Raw genomic sequence first — 19598 nt, 5'->3', positions numbered from 1 at the left:
GATACTGAGAACAATTGAATTACTTGAATGATCCATATGAAAAATTTAAAACGTCCATTTCTATGCAACCGTAGCCCCGCAATCCCGGTAATTGCTCACCCACTTCCTGCAGCCGCTTTTCGGGATTAAGACCCACGCATTAAAGAGGTGCGCTCCTTTGGGGAGTGAACCAGTTTAAAAAAATGATCAAACATGAAACTTCATGAATGTTACCTAGGATAATAGTCGTGATGAGGATCTCGGCAGATTTAGAATATGCCACCTATCAATTGCTGTTTAATATTTCCTACTTGAGTCAATTCTTTTTTAATTACAAAATCCTGACTCGAAAGAAAATTTGAAATGCTATTAACTAATTTTTGTACGAGGATTTGATGTTAATTTTTCTAATCTCTTAGTTCCAACATTTCAAGTTTTTGAGAAGTGAGTTAACTTTCGACGCCCATTAAATGATTCGTAATTATTCCACCATGAAGTTGGTTGAATATACGACGAGTAATATCATATTCCATGTCCAATGATATTCTCACGTATTTAAATCGTAGACCATTCAAGTCTACACATTTTTCTCCCGTTATCCCTTATACGGTTTTACATCTTTTCAGTTTAATTTCATTAGAAAGGACATAAGTGAAAGGAGTGCTACTTAAATTCAAGACCGAAGAAAGCACGCCGAAAATACATTTGTCAATCTTACGGTGGGGATTCTGCGTGGAAAGATATTTAAAAAAGGTTGAAAACTCAATTATGTGGAGAGGAAATACCATAGTTTTAAGATAGAGACACGAAGCCATTATTTTAACACAGGAAACCAAATTCCTTTTTAAACTGCGGGATAGAAGAACGCTTCACCCAAACATATCTTAGAGCCCTTCCCAAGTAACGTTGGGACCTTAATGGAATAGGCTGAGAAGAAATTGATTCAGTTTTTGTGAGTAAATGTTGTTAATTTCATTTTTACTCCCTGTACGAGTAATATTTGTATCAATTCTTTTATTTGTATCACCACTTTTCCGCCATCTCGTGTTACCACCCGACCAAATGGTTAACTTGTAACTAATGTATTAATGATAATAATACGTAATAATAATACACAATAATAATGCATAATAATATCACACATTAAAAATGCATAATAATTCATTATAATAATGCATAATAATACATAATAAAAATACATACTAATAATATCTGATAATAATCCATAATAATAACTCGTAATATTAATGCACAATAATAATACACAATAATAATACCTAATAATAATTCATAGTAACATTACACATAAATGATGCGTAAAAAATTGTTTTCCTGTATTCTACATTTCATCTCATTCACTTCGCCCTTCCCTTCCATTTAGTGCTCCATAGAATATTTTCTTCCTCCTCTACTCACCTAAACACTTTTTATTTCCTCATTTTATTCATCCACTTGGTCTTCTATTTACTCCTTTGAGTTGTAAGCATGAATATGATAACTATGAACAGCATATGAATAGGGTAATGCTATTCATAAATGTGCGAAACTGGTAAATGCCAATATTCTTCCGTTTAAAAAATCTTTCTTGCAGAAAATTCTTTCACCACACCTTAACAAAGTGGTTTTCCGCAGCAGGCAGGAATTTGGAATCACATTTCGGCGCCAGGAGAGCTCCCGACTGAGGGATAAAATGTTCTCTCCCACCGCCTAGGCCTCCACTTTCGACCTCGTCAAGAACACCCAATATTGTTAGAATAGGTTAGAGTTCACACGACGGACCTGAAGCGGCAACAAACACCCTTGTCGAAGAGTGCCAATCTCACGTTACAAAGGACCTTTGGCACATTACTGCCGTTGACAAATCCAGAAAATATTTAATATTCAATTGTCTACTGATATGATTTGATAATTGAGCACCTTATTTGGGCTATTAGTCATGTTAGTCATTACCAGATTTAACAAGAGGAAGAACAAAAGATTATTTCAGCATGGGAATTTTAATGCAAACCCGAAACTAGTGCCAAACATACGTAATAAGCATGAAAAAAATAAAATGACGCAAATTAGATTTTGATTGTAACAGCATTCTTGTTGTCCATTGTAGTTTCGTCGTTATTATTTTGGGAATCCGTTATTAAAATTATAGTCTTGATTTTAAAAATGGTTTTAATTCAATTTTAATTATAGTTTCTGCATTTACCTCTGCACGACATCCTGCAAGGGCGTGTGGCGGGGGGTGTTAGGACACCACTGGTAAAACAGAATAAAATCACGTGCTAAACTAACAAAATCGTGCCAATTTACGCCAACAGAGACGTATATATTCATGCAAAACTCATTTCAACTTATACTCACTCAGATACATATGCTGGCAACTTAGTATACTTTGGTACAAACACCAACGAAGGTACCAAATATCTACGCGTTGTTTAACCTTGTCCTCACTAGTGAATTCAAAGTCTTTACTATGTCTATTAAGAATTTGATTTTTTGCTGTTATGGTTACTAATTTTCCGAGCAAAGAACGAATATTTATGGCTATCTGTACTGGCGTCCATCTCCCTTATCTTATCATTGTGGTCTAACCTACGCAAATAATGTGGGACCATAACAATTTCCTTTGCGTCATATGGAAACTCAATGTTTAATCAATATAATAATTTTTTTCCTGCGATCAATTTGATCAAATATCGTAATTTCGCTTTCGTAACCCCTAACCCACGCAAATCATAACACCAATGTCACGTGACTGCGTTGAGCTGACGTAGCTTTCTCTCTCTCTCTCTGAGAATTGAATGCGCATTATGCCTTTTCTAACTCTGTGGAATTCACCTTGTTCCCCCTTCCCCCTAATCGACCAATCATGGCATTTGCCCGCGGCAGAAAGCGGGGGAGGGGTTTTCGATGGAAGTGGGAGAAGGGGGTTGAGGGGTAGGGGAGAGGGGGATTAAAATGAGTTCTTCCTCCTCTTCTAAAACGGGGAAGCGGACCTTTTTCGGGCTTTTCCCAGCGAAACTGCCAGTCTTGACGTGAGAGTGAGTGTGTGTATGTATGCCGAGAAGTTGTTGTGTGTGTATGTGCGTGTTTGTGTGTGTGAAAAGGGGTTTTCCCACCACACGGAAGAAGAGGAGGGTGGGTGGAGGTGGATGGAGTGAGGGAAGGAGGGAGAGAGAGAGAAAAGTGAAGGGTGGGGGGGGGAAAGCGTAGACGTCAACCTTGGCCCAATTCCTGAGGGATGATGGCTTATAGCGTTGCGAGAGAGAGAGGAGGGAAGAGGAATGCGAATGAAGGGTGTTGTGGAAAAGGCCACGAGGGAGGGAAGTGACGGTGCCCTGAAGGGGGTAGGAGGATGTGGGCATCTCCCGCTGTCGTCGAGGCGATGTCTCTGCCGTCGGCGTTAGGGGTTTGCAAACATATTATCCGCTCACTCACTTTGCCCAGCGTGAGTCCCTCTCTGGGGGTGGGGGGAGGAGGAGAAAGAAGAAATGAAAAGACCTCCCGACAATGAAATCAACGCGTGAGAATCCTTCCTGTGTCACGTCCTCTTCGGGCGGTTTAAGTTGAGACACACACCCTAGTACACGCGCGCCCGCGCAAAGAAAGGCATCATTGGCCAGGGCAGGCATCCTGAATTAGAATTTAGGTCACCCGTGTGTGGTTTCCGACAAAACATTTACCTCCTTGTTTTGCTTGCGCGATTTAATCATCGGTGGGATGCTTTGGGGTATTTGTGAGGTTTTGTTCCCCTCAAGTGAGTTGGAATTCGGTTTTGCAGTTAGCAGGAATGGGCCACAGGAACATGGTCCTACAGGAATATGTAAGAAACTGCTCAATTTGCAGGAGTCTTCGGCTCTATGATTGATTATATCCCCTTTATAATCCCGTTGGAGTCACTCAGTTCGGTTTGAAATTGATTAAGGTATCGTAAATTTACGAAAAAAGTAATTTTGCTGATTTTTCACGTTTCTCGTCCTTCTTAATCATTTTTCTCTCATTCGATATAATTTGAAAAAAAAAATCTTTATGTCACGCGATTATACATTAAAAAACGAAAAAAAGAGCCCCCATAGGACTCTTATAGTCATAATGGGTGTGAGATACAAATTTTTGAAAATTAGGGTGTATTTTACCCCAGTTACCAGAATAGGGTGAAAAAAATAGCGTTACCGTTCTAGGGTTAATCCGCAGCGATGGTCCATCGATTAAGGTAGGTCGCCAACACTCTTATGGATCCCGATAAGTAATCCGTAAGAGGATCGGGGAGAGTAATTAATCGGAAGCTATACGTTAAAAAAAAGAGGTTTCTAAACTGTGTACTATAATGTACAGATACCACCTTAATGGCGTACACTTATTTTGATGCACTCTTGCATTTAATCATAGTAGAAAAACATAAAAAGATGAACACAAACATTTCGGTTGTTTCCCAGCCACCTTTATCAGGATATTAAAAGTCACTGAAGCTAGTATTCATATATTTGAATAAAAATTGAATGAAAGTATCACGAACGTGAATAATAATATACACTAAGCGTACTATTGCGAACAGAAGCACAGAAACACACAAAAAGAAACTTACACATATTCCGAATTTTCGGTGGCACGACCACCTTTCTCAAGGGAGATAAGGAACTCATTCTTTCTTTTGTGGAAGGTAGGGAAAAGAGGAAAATTAAACAGTATTCTCTTACAATCCAACAATTTCAGAGCATAAGAAATCATTCACCTTGACCGGGATTCGAACCTAGATTCCTCGATGTCCGGCCGAGTGCTTCAGCCAGTTAAGCTGCCGAGGCATCCTGTTACCCTTTGAAATCATGGGAGCTTTAAATGAACAAGATGTGATGACGAAATACCATACAATATCACAGATATTCATAGTCGTGCGTGAAACGCCACAGTCCACGAGGTCGTATTTCGTCAAAACATCTTGTTCCTTTAAAGCCCCCAACATTTCGAAGTGTAAGTGGACGCCTCGGTAGCCAAACTGGCTAAAGCACTCTGTTCATTTATTTGTTTGATTTATTTTAATACCTTGCAAGCCACGCCTAGGGTGTATGGTGGGGGGTGAATACATAATAGACTAATTTTGAGTCGAATATGACCCTATCGGATAATGTTATTCTGATCCCTTATCCTACGAGAAAAAAATTACATCTTTTTTATTTTTATATATTAATGTACCCTACAGGCCACCGCTAGGGATTGAGGCAGGGGGTTAATGCACACAGAATAATTTTAGCCTTTTTTAAATAAATCTGTTCTACACTTGATCTTTCAAATTTCATTGAAATGATCTCTCCTACCGTAGAACGATGGGGGTAATAACACATTATCAACGTCACTGCTAAAGAGATGTCCTTCCAATTCATGCAAGAGCTTCAATCTGTTGTTTCACCTTCGATCCTTGAGTGACTCCCAGCCTAGATGCTCTGATATTTTTGATACGCTACTAAGTTTATCATAACTTCGTTTTACAAATCTAGCTCCTCTACGCTGCACGCGATTAAATTCGGCGATGAATCCGACTCTATGAAGGTCCCATATACTAGAAGCATTTTCGAAATGAGACCTAACCAGCGGAAGATAACATTTCTCTTTGACCTTTTCATCACATTTACCATAGATTCTTCTGATAAATTGTAATTTTTTTTAGCATGTCCACATATTCCCCGTATGTGTTTCACCTAGGAGAGGTCGTGAGTGAGGGTTACGCCTATGTATTAAATTGAGTCTACACATTCCATTTAGGTGTTCCCGATGCAGTCGGCGTTCGGGAGGGAATCGCTCTTTTTCCAAAAATACCCCGCTTCGAATATTTTTAAGTTCAAATCTTATTACCAAGGGTCGTACCAGTGTTGCATAGCATCACTCTGCCGGATATCAAGGATCCGAGTTTTAATCCCGGTCAAGTACACTCTGAAATCGTCGCATTGTAAAGCACACTTAGCGAATGACTCCGTTAAGAGTTACTGTCCGCTGGATCCCCCACATTGTCTTGGTGGTATTCTCTTATTTAGTTCATTTCAGTCTTCTCTTTTTAAATTAACTTAACGAAGCCATGCAATTGGCGCTCATAAAAGTCTTCTTTGGCCACCATAACGAAATCTCTGGTAGTTAAACGAAAGAGTACCTGTATCTTACTGAAGTCATTGACGAAGGTGAGTCATATGAAAGCCTTAATATTAAAATATTTTTCATCTCGTAATTCGTTGAATGCCAATAGTTCTCAGGCATACAGTTTTCATTTGTAGTACTATTGATATGCAATAAAAGTATTTCAGAGCTTAAAAACTTCACGGATACGTCTTGAAAAACATATATTTAACTACAGGGTGGGACAGGATGGACTCAAAGCTGAGTTATACAATGTTTGACCAAAGACCTTGGAAGTTCAAAAGGAAGCAGTTACAGATATCATCGCTGGAACGACGCAAGATATGCTGATACGAGTTTTAGAAAACATTTTTGAGCGTCTCAATATGTGGATCGCTCACTAAGGTCGTCACCTGGATGAAATAATTTTTTTAAATTAATTAATATAAAATGGCATTGGAGGTAGTATTCATAAATAATTTTTTAAAATTAATTAAGGTGTTTTTCTTTCACCCGTGAATCAGTGAGTCTATTCTGCTGCACCCTGTACTATGCGTAAAAGCCTCTGCCCTCACAACGCCTTATGTAACTGATCTGGTCCAGGGAATCCTGGTACGGAAACAACACTGTTCAAGAGCGTCTGGTCCACATTTCAATACTAAAGGCGATTAGGTGAATCAACATCGATGGATTTATGTTGTTTATGTTATGTTGAATTTATGTTTCCAAACCCTTATTGCTGAATAAACGAATGAGAGATCACCGTTTCTCTGAGGTACATATTGAAAGTAGAGCGGCCACTCGCATATTTTATATGTGTAAATGTATATACATATATATATATATATATATATATATATATATATATATATATGTATATAATATGTGCATATATGTGTATACAATTATATACATATATATATATATATATATATATATATATATATATATATATATATATATATGTATATATATTTACTGAAATGGAAAACAAACGAGGAAGTGATAGGCTTGGCTGGAAAGAGGAGAGAGGATTGTCGGGACAAATCCAAAGGAGGGAGGAATAATAAATGCTGAGCATTTAGATTGGCGATGAAATGTTGAAGAATATCGTAATACAGACGGGAGAAGTTTAGCCGAGTGAGGTTGTGGAAGGAAAAGAATGGGCGTATTGAACGGAACAAAGGGGGTAGAATGAATGGTGAATTAATGACGCATTTATTACAGAGTGGGGTTTCAAGTGATCTAGTAATATTGATGCTAAGACGTGTACTGGTGTTCAGTGTGTGCCCATCCAGGACTTACCTAAACGTTAGAATAACAAATAATAACAACATTAAATATGCTTATGCACCCTAAAATATTCTTACCACACATAAATGTTTTATTTTACTTCTGCCTTTATCAGCAATTCACAAGAGTTGGTTCCCATTGGTTGATTGATCTGAACCGACTTTGTATGACTTTTACAAGACATGAAAACCTTAAAATTAAACCGTAGTCCATACAGGGAGTGGATATGATGGCATATAATATTAATTTATATTGGCTCAATAATTGAATAGAATTAGAGGCTGTAATTTTTACTGTGGTTAGACACTGCAATTACCCTAGATGCAGCGGAACTCCGGAATCCTGGTACATCCAAACTAAAAACTCAATCGAAATGAAAATGAGTAAATTGAATAAAGACGTGTAAAATATGTAGAGAAGACTGAGCAATAAGATTGAGAAGGGATGTGCAGGGATAGTTTTGGCTCTTATTTATATTTCTAATCCAAATATTGCCTTTTATTCCTCATTTATTCTATTCAAAACAAAATAGATAATATATTTATACAAGAGTAAAAAAATGGTGGTATTTTTAAACCAAAAATCAGCTAATAATGTTCTAATATCATTGAGTATTCGTCAATAATAATTGTTTACCCCACAGGAATTGAGCTTATTGCATCTCCTTCAGGATTAATTTACTAATAGATAAAAACTAAAAGGTGAAAAATTAATTGTGAAGTTTCTACAGTCCTTTGGCAATCGATAGATAGGTTATTATGTAATTGACGGGGACGAGCAAAAAACTCATTATCAACTTAAATCGAGTCTTAAAATTCTAGCGTCTGGAGTTCCTCTCTTTTAACTGCTTGTTGGTAACTTTTAACCGTAGCCTTGCCCGGCTTGTCTAACAGAGCATTAAGAGTGACAGGAATGGTAACCGAAGGGCAATCTTCCACCGAAACAACCCTAGTGCAGACGGTGACGTAAACATCCATTGGAATTGCTAAATAATGACCGAGGTAACGTGTTTATACATTTCCGGATGCACCTGAAGCGATGCGCCAATTGGATTCTAGGCCAATGCCAACTGTTCAGAAAAAAAACAAGTAAAAAAATGCCACGGAAAATTAAAGATACAATTTGATGAGAGATTATCAAAGAATCTAGAGTGGCAAGATAGACAATGGCAAGATAAACGTTAAGAATACAAGTATGAATAACAATTGGGGAGGGGGATTTTTATGGGCAGAATTATTCAGCAGAGTTATTTACTTTTCCCCAGTAAAGTTAATTACTATTAATCGATGGACATACATTAAAAATGAAATTTGAAAGGTCTAATTTCAAATCACGTTTCTAGAAAAATAATTGACTCTAAACATGCGCTAAAAAAAATGCAGAACGTATTTTTATGCATTTATTTCGCCATAAAAGTGAATGAATTCCCTCCATATCTCCAAAGCTTCCATCTAAACGGAGAGTTATATAGGGGACAATAATGCAACGCTTAAGAGACCATATATACATATATATCTGTATATATATATATATAGTATATGCATACACATATATATAGGTATGTATATATGTATGTATGTATATATAGGTGTGTGTGTATATATATATATATATACACACACACATATATATATATATATATATATATATATATATATATATATATATATATGTGTGTGTGTATATATAACTGTCCATCCACTCATAAGTAGATGGACAGTTATGCAATATGAAGTAATATGATGAAGTGAGAACAAAATAACAAAATTATGTTAGGCAGAGTTAATAGCGTCTTTGTTTGCCCTATTTCAATGATAAATCTTCTGATGATTCTCCATTATCGTTTGCACCCTGAAAAAGATCAGAAATCATCCCGCAGGCTCTGAAGAATCAAAATAGAATAATTTCTGACTTGAAACAAACCATACATGTATTCATCAGGGCCTTCCTTTGCCTGGGATCGTATTTTAACCAAAAGCTCATTAAATCGGAAGAAAAAATATTTGACAACTGTAAAATTGATTGTGATATTCCGTGATACTATAAATTAGAAAATAATCAAGGTGATTTGGGATGAAATTTTTGAACCAAAGATTTGTGGAGATGGAATGGAGAATGAGATAAGACACTAAAGAATGCAGACAGTTGTTAAATCTGAGCTGCTACTAGTCAGGAGAGATTCGTTTACTTCTACCTGGAGTTTCTAGCAAAAGTAAAGATAGCATTGATAAAATATATTTTTGAAAAAAAATTAGGAACTAATCACATGACGAAGTAACTGAATGATATAAAAATCAATGTAAACGAAACATAATTATACATGGTCTCTCCTAAAAATTAGTTGAATACATCCGGAGACGAAATTATTCCATATCAAAGTATAAATTACTCAAATTCTTCAGAATAGCACCCTTTTGCATCGAAACACCGATGCTAGCGCCACTCTAAGTCGCGGTACGTAACCTGAAACGCTTGTTTGAAGGGGACCTGGTTCAGACACCTCGTCAGGATATCTCTGATGTAAACCAATGCTCCAAAATGGCGGCCTTTCAAGCCCCTTTCTATTCTTCCAAACAAGAAGTCCGCCGGTGCCACATCGAAGCTGTGGGAGACTGGCTGGGTTTTGGCCAGGTACTCTGGTATGTCTATATGCATGCGCGCATGAGCTAGATTTGTTTTTCTATTATTCATTATTTTTCAAATTCGGCGCCCTGCGAAGCTCTTCCATCCTGGCCGTGAGAAACGCGCGCTCCGCCCACAAAGCAAGTAAGGAGTTTGCGAAATACCGGATACGAGGAAGCAGACACCTTTCGCGCTCCAGTCAAACCTAGCAAGAGATCCCATGGCAAATCACGGATGCTGCACCGTTACGCAAAGTTCCGAGTCAAGAAGAAAAAAATAAGGGAGGGGTTTGGATTTGGGAGGAGGGTGGGGGGAGGGTGGAGAGAAGTTAGCTGGGAGAAGAAAAGCGCTCCAGTAGATGACGTCAAGAGGAGAAAGTGACTCAGAGCTTTTTAAGATGGCGGTGGTGGAAGCAAGGCAAGGGGCGAGAGAAAGTGAAAGATTCCAGGGCGCACCCTTAATGATTTAGCGTGTGTGGGAGGAGCAAGCCTTGCTTGACACTCTCTTCGTAAGTGCACGCTAATCTCCCACTCATTCCTTGAGAGGTGGGGTGGGTTCCTTCCTCATAGGTTGGGAGTAAGGGGGGGTATTTAGGGGTAGTAGAGGGGAAGTTTTGCGGGAAATTAACAAATGTAACTCACAAGTGAGTGACCGAGTTCTCTCTTATGACGACTCTCAATTGAACCAATTAAAAAACAAACACCATACACATAGAAGCGACGTATTGGTTTCGGGCGTGAGCATTGAGCTTTGTCCGTTTTTTACTGCTACCTAAGAACGTGTGGTTCAAATTAAATATTGATACTCGCAACTTTAGGTTTTCCAAAACATTATTGGACCTAGAAAATCTCTCAAGGTTTTGTTTTGGATATGAATCGATTTTAGGCTTATAGTCATAAGAGGGAAGAGGTGTTGGTTTTTGCAAAAGTGAATGAAAAAATGTTTATTTGAGATGAGCGGGTTAAACTTCTACAGGTGAGCTCTTTTTCAAAGGTTTAGGTGTCCAGAGATGCAATTCCAGTACATTTCCAGGGCGTCCAGATAAAAATTTAGTAATAATTCCAGCTTGTATTGTGTTTTTAGGTGTATTAAGTAGGAAATTACAGCACATTTTCACGGATTCCACACCAAAAATCAGCAACATTGCAAGCTTGAAAAGTTTATACAGCATTACAACGCAGTTCCAGGGTTTTCAGACCAAAGGTTTTCACTAGTTGCAGCTGGAACATGGAAAGCCCTCGTCCAAAACCGTCCGATCTCATTTCACTGCATTTACCAGTTGCTTGAAAATTAATGAATCAAATGAATTTGGTAATATGCGGCACGATTAAAACAATTGAAATCATAAAGCTTATAAAAATGATTTTTTTTAAAATTCTTAGTATAATTCAAATGAACAGAGAATTATAGTTATCTTTTCTCAAAAATTATATATTTTTTATTTATTATTTTTAGTGTCAAAAATAGGTATTAGCGATAAAGTTATTTAGATGCGCCTCTCTACTAAAGGGATATAGCACCTCCTACAAACCCAATACGTTCATAAGAATGATATGAAACTGTTCCAAAATAGACGTAATTCAACGTTTAAAAAAATATTGAAGTAATACATGATTTGTGCCTTGCATCGCTTGCATGTTAAAAGAGTAGTAGGAGGCCAAATAAACTTAAGAAAGCTATTACTCGGATAAGGACGTCTGAGTTATCTCCTAGCACAGAAACTAGGTCTCCATCGATTCTTAGCCTACTGCTCGCCGTCCGATATATCTCGCATTCCGTTATTAGGTTACCTGTGGTCATTGTGAAGTCGCGATCCTCACAGAGAGGTGAAGTTTTTTCACCAGGGAAGAGGAAAGAGAGAGTCATAGCACCAGGCGCTCTATTCTCAATCAAGAAAAGGCGACCTCGTCCTTCCCTGTGTTTCTGATGGAAGGCTAGAGAAATCCGCGTACTTGTGACCACGCTGAAGGCACGAGTTCCATGTTGCAAATCTTGTTCCCGGTAACCATCCGTCGTGTATCCTTCCACTTCTTTTAAAACACGTTCTTTCAGCACCACTTTCAGATCCTCAGTCAGTGCAACTGAATGTTCTAGGTCAGTAGAATTCAGGGCCTCCTTAGCCGATGAATCAGTCTCTTGTTTCCAACAAATTCCCATACACCCCGGGACATAAAGAAAAGATACTTTAGTGCCTTAAGGGTAGAGGGGTAACTTTTATTTCTTAAGTGATAGAATGGGATGGGGAAAAGTTGACCAGAAAGATTGATGGAGAGAATTTTGATAGGTGAAAAAGTCATGAAGACTATGATAGAGGGCAAGAAAAGGATAAGAATGTTGGATGAAACGAAGGGGTGTTGGAGGTATGCGGAAATGAAGAGCGGCTTATTGGGCGTCAGGTTGTGGATAGGCGAGGTTAAGAAATTTAGGCGTGTTTAGTCTGCGTCCATCTGAAACATACTTTGATGGTAGACTACTAAATAAAAATAATTTCTTCTTAGTTCAACTACTGCGATATATAAGGGATATATAATGAATTCAAAAGAAATTATTTATGAGTTTCTCAAGAAACTGGAAGGTTGGGAATAATATTAAATTAAATTAGCTTTCGCATAATTAGACGTTATATTTTCTGGAAATTTAGGAAGTGGTGTGTACATCAGGAGAACTTTTTAATCACAGTTAACATGAATAAAATTGACTGGAGAAACTCATATTGGAAATATAAGTAAAAAGTCACTTAGTTAATAATACGTAATGTCAAAAAAGTCATTACCTTAATTATTGCACATTTTAGAAATTTTAAGTTTGCATAGGGACGACCATAGATTTAAGGCTTTTGACAAGAGGAGGGAATTAGAACTCGGAGGAAATGAGTTGATTGGGGAAAAAGAAGTCTTATCTAACGAGTTTATAATTTTCCACAGACTTTTAACAAACTCATTTAATATGGGCATCAAACAATTCCACGAAGTGAAGCCTTGAAGTAAAGTCTATAAGTCTTACATAAGTTTGGGAACGAGGGAAATTTGGAGGGAATAATTCGAAGACGGCTTGACAACTGGACTGAGGAGGAAGTGTTGGATTGCCAGATTTTGAAAACTTGAATGGACAAGAAAGAGCATGTTAGGTATATCTGGAAGAGTGAATAAAATAATAGTCAACATGAAGTCAGACAGCATGAAAAACAAAATCAACATTTTTGCCCGATTAAATCCTATAATGAACTGCCGTCACACCGAAACTAGAACATTTTGATCAACACGAGTAAATTTAACTCATACAGGTATACCCTGACTTTTAATTCATATTAAGTACCTTCATGTAGGTATGAGCGTATTAAAAGGCTGTTCTCGAGTCCTATTAATAATTTTAGGTACTCTTAATCTCGCATCGTATGCAGAAATGGCGTGATTGGGAAAATGGTGGGTAAACGAGGAGCCGGCGAGGAAATTTCAACTGCCACATTGGAGGGCATTGGCGCCAGGGTTCCATCGGATCCACGCCACTATTTACTAACAGGTGCTCCTTCAAAATTCTCCAGCGAGTGCCTAGTTGACTCGCGAGTCTTGGGAAACGGCAGTTCCAGCGATTGTTGCCACATTCGCCACGGCAGTGATTGTTCAAGGACACTCAATTGCCCTCCATCCCCTGAACTAGAAGGGGGAATAGAAATAAGATTCTTATGTACTTCTGCTACTAGTGTGGAATGTCTCTCGAAAAAAATAACAGTAGTTGAAGGATATATATTTTACTGAAGTAACTTAGGTGGTGTTTCCACACCGAGAGCACCAGCCGAGCACAACGCTAGAGTATCAATTGTTATTTTTTTTAACTTAGTACGCCATCCGCTAAAGAGGAAGCATCCACATGATTTAAAAATTGATCGACATATTTATTTTATAATCCGCCCCAAAATATACTGGCTTTAGCTATCATGATGAAGCAGTTTCACGAGACTATGTTGAGATGAATCTGAAATGAATTGAGTACTCGCACATCGGTATTACTTCACTAGCGTTTAGCCGGTCGTTTTGAATCAAATCTTCGACGAGTTTGCGATGTTTATCGTCTGTGGCAGTGATCGGACGTCCGCTGCGTGTTTCATCAACAATTATGGCTTTTCCAGGCTCGCAACCACGAAATTTTACTACCCGTCGATTTATAGTCGACCTATCAACAGCATCGTCAAAATAAACAGCCTTTAAACGAAGATGAACCTCATCAGTGGGAGTCACTTTTTCAGCAGTTAAATATTCGATAACAGCACGCTATTTAACTTGTGTTGACATAGCACTAGAACACGCCTCCATGCTTCCACTTCTCGAAATACTACGTGTAATAGATGAATTTAACGCTCTCAAATCTGCGTGTATGTGTTTGAGGGGGAATGTTACTTCCACATGTCATCATGAGTGCTTCCGAAGGTCATTTTGTTTGTGGTCTACAAGAATGTGTACATTAGTTTTCAGCCAACCCACGGATATTTAGCGTCCATATGAGTCCCCTATAACAAACTCCAACGTAATAATTCACCATAAACCCGTGTAATTGATCATAGAACCATCTAGCATAATTGAAAAATATTCATTGTTTTTTTTACTTTCCCTTGTGTAGCTAAAAACCAGTTGAACAATTATGCAATTTTCCCACTACCTCTTCACACGTTCCATCGCAAAGTTTTATATGAGAAAATGGCACTCGATTTGAGCCTAATGTACGAAGAGTGACAATGCAGACAGATGTTTCCTTACATTTCCCAAAACATTCCCTAAAATATTTGTAGTTCCTACATTTATCAGCAGTGATTTTTGTCGACACAATTAATATTTATAATAGGAAATGATACGTGCGTTTTCTGCGGATTACTTACTCACTGTGAGAAAAATAACCGCGTTGTCGGCCCAAGGGAAAACCTCTTGGGTGGGGCTATGAATTACGAGGGCTCTTCAACAAAGAGCGATTTTTATTTTAGGTGGGAATAATTAAGGTTAACTCATCAAAATATCTTGGCAAGATAACATTCTAAAATAATTAATGTTTATCAAAAAAAGCCATTAACAACCGACCGAAACTCTGGTTTCCTCCGCGTCTGGCTATTTTTTTATCTATTTGACGAAATTATTTCATTCTACCGCACTGTCAGTACAGTACTGTCTATGAAAAGTAATGTTTTTTTCACAATTGTAAAAAAAGCGTTTCTCATATTTATAATCCAACACCTAAAAAAAAATTCCTCATTTGGATCGCTAGCGTAATCTTATCCATTTGTGATGGCAAAATTTGATTATAGTGACTTTTTTTCAAACATTGTTTTCACCGATATGAATTCATAACGAGAATTTCAACCGATTTTTTTTTATCATTAGGGAATTAAAAATTTCATCGTCAACTCTCGGAGCGCTAAAAATGCGTTCTTCAAATCATTCTTTCGAGCTGTCAGGCGTTAAAAGGTCCGGGCGTCATTATCCACATTCGGCATAGTGGCGCTTGGGAAAACGGGGAGAAGGGAGGGAGGATGGGGAGGAAATAGGGCGGAGGGTGCAGCGATGGAACGGAGAGGGTTGGGGAAGTATAAAGAAGAGGGTGGGGGGGAAAAAATGAGGAGCACGCCGCGGGTTTCCCAACCCGTGTTCTTTTTATTACCCTCCATTCAAACTCACCACGTCGATTGCACGGGCGGAGAAAATTCTGTCACCGAGGGAGAGCGTGTGAGGGGTGTTTGTTTTTTTTCTTTCGGTTCCCCTACACCATCTCCATCATACCCTTCGCCCCCTCTCCCTCAAAAACCCCTCACACACAACCCCTCCTCTCTCTTCCTCGTATGAAAACAAATTAGCCTGCGCGAGGTAGGATCTTCCAGGAAAGATTCCGCCTTCGTGCTTCGGTCCGTGTTCGTATTCGTGCGATGGATGGCACGGGATCCGATTCCCACATGTTCGTACGGTCGGTCGCACACGCTCACGAGTCCAGACGGGAACGAGAAGCACACCCGCCGCTTTTTCACGTGCCGCTCGAAAAGAACGCGGAGTCCGATCACGCGCTCATAAATAGACGACCGAAAGCGTGGCTCCACCCATTTTTCCCCCATCCAAACACTTCCATCCCTTCCGATTTCAATCAAGCCCTAAGAGAGACATGATTCGTGAGATATCGTCAAAATGGATGATTAAAAAAATAAAGAAATTGAAAAAGTTTTTTTCAACTGATTTTTAGTATTACTGTTGTTTTTAAACTCATATCAGTTCTTTACTTTCGAGACAAATAGAGATGTTTTTTTCTTAATTCCGTCGTCAGTCTTATCAGACAAGACAATTTTTTTAATGCGGAAAAAAATTCACTTAGACTTGATGATTCGTAATGAAAAAATCAAGTATATCTTTGAGGAATTTCGTAAATTAAAAATAAAAGTTAAAAATGTAATCGCATTCCAGCTCTGAATATAATGTGCTAATTTCCGATTTCGTGTTCCACCTTCAAATTTCCACAATAAATTTATATTTAAGATAAAAATATAGCCATACTTATAAAATAACAATCATAAGATTTAATTGGCTGAAAAAATATATTTTTCATCCGTTTTCACGGTATAATACACCTCTTCATTGCACAGTGGATTCTAATTTGTTTTGAAATAGTTGAAATGTAATGGATTTGTTATTTTCATTAAAGTATGAACGTATTAGTTAGGCATATGATGATTGAAAGTGACGTTTATCTATTTCAATATATCTATTGTAGTCTATCCTATCCAGTATGCAACTTCGTCATTGATTTTTTTGACAAAAATTAGCGGAAAAATCATAATTTGCAGAAAAAGTTGAATAATGATTGAGTTTCGGGGCTAAGAACCTTGTCGCTGAATCTTTCGAAGCACGAGACACTGTTGAGAAGTGTGAGAATCTGTTTTTCTCATCAACTGGGCGCTGTGTGAGGAAATTCGTAAACTACGAGATCTGAATCTATGTCATCCCTCTTGGGTGGTTTCCAATGTTCCCTGTGATCCCTTTCGATCCGAATGCCACGATCTCATTCAACTTTACCATCGATTTAAGTTATTTTTCTCTGGCTGCATACATCGATATTCTCTATGTAATCATTATACATCCACACAATATCCCACAAGCTGACGCAAGGGCGTGTGGCGGAGGGTGTGTGACGACAACATCCGTAAAATAGAAATCAATTACATGGGAAACAAATAAAATAACACGCCCTAGCACACCCACACAGACGAAAATATTCACACATAACTCATTTTAACTTAAATACATATACAAGCAATAAGTATACACAAGCCAATGAACCAACGAATACACTGGATATATACGCAGCGTTTAACCTTAACATTGTATGTAATTCGAATTTTTACTATTAATATGACTTTGATTTTGTGTTTACTATTGGTATGACTTTGATTATGTAACCGTTATGATTCCTAATTGTCGGAGGAAAGAACAAATATTTATATATTTCTGTACCATCAGTCTATCTCTCGTATCTTATCTTTGTGGTGTAATCTGCCCTACTTTGTGGGGTCTTGAAAATTCCCTTTGCGACATACGTAATTAGACTCACATGTTCTGAACCTTGCTAAAAGTCTTGAAGTCTCGCTTGTTCTCTACGCATCTCAAGCTTCTCACAGTCTAATTCCTCTGAAAGGCCTATCACCCTCGTATCTACGAATCTAGTGGATTTTGCCATAGAAAAATAATCATCCCCTTATATGCTTATATTAAGAAAATTATAATTAAAAGACAATTATAAATAATTATATAAAATGACATAAGTTTAGGGCTTGATAGGTGATATTTTAACTATACGCGAATGTTTACGTTAATTCTGGTTTTATCATTAAACTCTTACAACGTATTCGCAGAAAAGAGCACTTAATCTAAACTCGTCGAGGTAACATCAATGACTGCCGGGTGGTATGTATTTAAACAAGAAATTTACAATGTTTTCACCATATGGCATACTTTGATCAAAGCCTATCTTTTATTAGTGCAGTTTAATTTTCTTTATTTTTTAATAAATTTAACAAATATTGCAAAAACGGCCGTATTAATCTTTTGATTGGATAATTAACAATGAAAACGATGAATTAAATATAATAAATAGTATTTAAAAAATAATTATAACGTAAACAACAAGGATAGAAGGAGGAGAAAAATATTTACATTACGGGAATAATAATTTATTAAACCATTATTTATAAATAAACTAAAAATTTAGACATCCTAAATATAATTATTTGTAAAAAGGAGAGCTTTTGTAAACTTTGTGGTGAAACTGAAAAATATTTTTAAAACTTTGAAACTCATTAAAGACGTTAATATTTCACAAAAGATTGCCACTAACCACCACCCATGGATATGTTTATGGCATCACAAACTTATTTTTAGAAAGTGTTGGCATTCTTGCCTTTTTTAATCATTTGGTAAATATAGCGACCACTGTAATTAATCGTCAAAAGAATAGTTAGATGGGTGAGGGTGGAGAGGAGACCTCTTGGTACAAAATTCTATACGACCCGTGAAATTAACTCATAGGGTAAGGGTGGAGAAGAGGGTTCGGTGCCTTTCACAGTAATGCCCACTGTTCCCCTGGAAGTACTAGTATCTAGAGGGTTCGATTCACATGAAGAACTGGTGTCAGCCCCGATCAATACACATATAGTATCACACAAATGACAGATGCAGCAAATCAGCAATTAATGCAAGTGTCATGGAAACATGGAGAAATGCATTGAGATGAGAGGGAGTTAGCGAAAATTCATTCGCATTTAAATCTTGGGAGAGCTTTGTGAAACTGCAATAAATAAACACGCATCTTTTTATCACAAATTTTAATCATCCGTTTAGTCGTATGTGTTATGATTTATCCAGAAAACCACTACAGAGTGACGTGTTTATTCTGGGGCTTAACGGCGTTAAACGTCTAATCTCCGGCTGTACCATATTAGCAGCCTGAATTCCACGGAATATTTGCACCTAAACATAATTTTTACCTCCCTTCTTGACGTAAAAAATGCTTTTCTTCTGAATACCTCGCTAGCCCAATATTATTACCTTTTCACACAGTAATGTCTGCAAAACTTAAAAATAAAAAAAAATGTTCTCAATGCTTTTAATTTCGTACGATAGCCACGTAATCATTTTTCTCTGTTTTATCCTGTTATTAGCGAAGTGTATCTGATGTGGATTTATTGGATTAAGGCTACTTGTAGTTCTCTTTGAAATCCTGTAAGGAGAGGAGAATTGTATACATAACTCGTGGAAGAGTATGAATAATAAGGACTTTCCCTTTACATTTTCACTTATCTTATTATGAAAAAATATCCATTTCTCTCGTGTGTGTGTTTACACTTCTAAACTAATGACGGTTTTTCCCACTCCATCTTAATTTCTTGGGAATTGGGAATTCCGACACAGTCATAGGTCTTCGCGGTTGGCTCATTCGCAAGGACTGCGCAACCGCGAGTGTGTTTACCATTCCCTTGCGTGGGTTATGCGGACAGTTTCAAACTGCCAAGCATTTCCCCTCCCTCCTCCAAAAGAGCTCCGTCCCCTTACAAGGCAAAGATCGCGGCGCTACCCGTGTGAAATAGG

This window comes from Hetaerina americana, unplaced genomic scaffold (assembly GCF_022747635.1).
Source record: "Hetaerina americana unplaced genomic scaffold, ioHetAmer1.1.p SCAF_44, whole genome shotgun sequence".
NCBI lineage: Eukaryota > Metazoa > Arthropoda > Insecta > Odonata > Calopterygidae > Hetaerina > Hetaerina americana.
Note: the sequence above shows the minus strand (reverse complement) of the source record.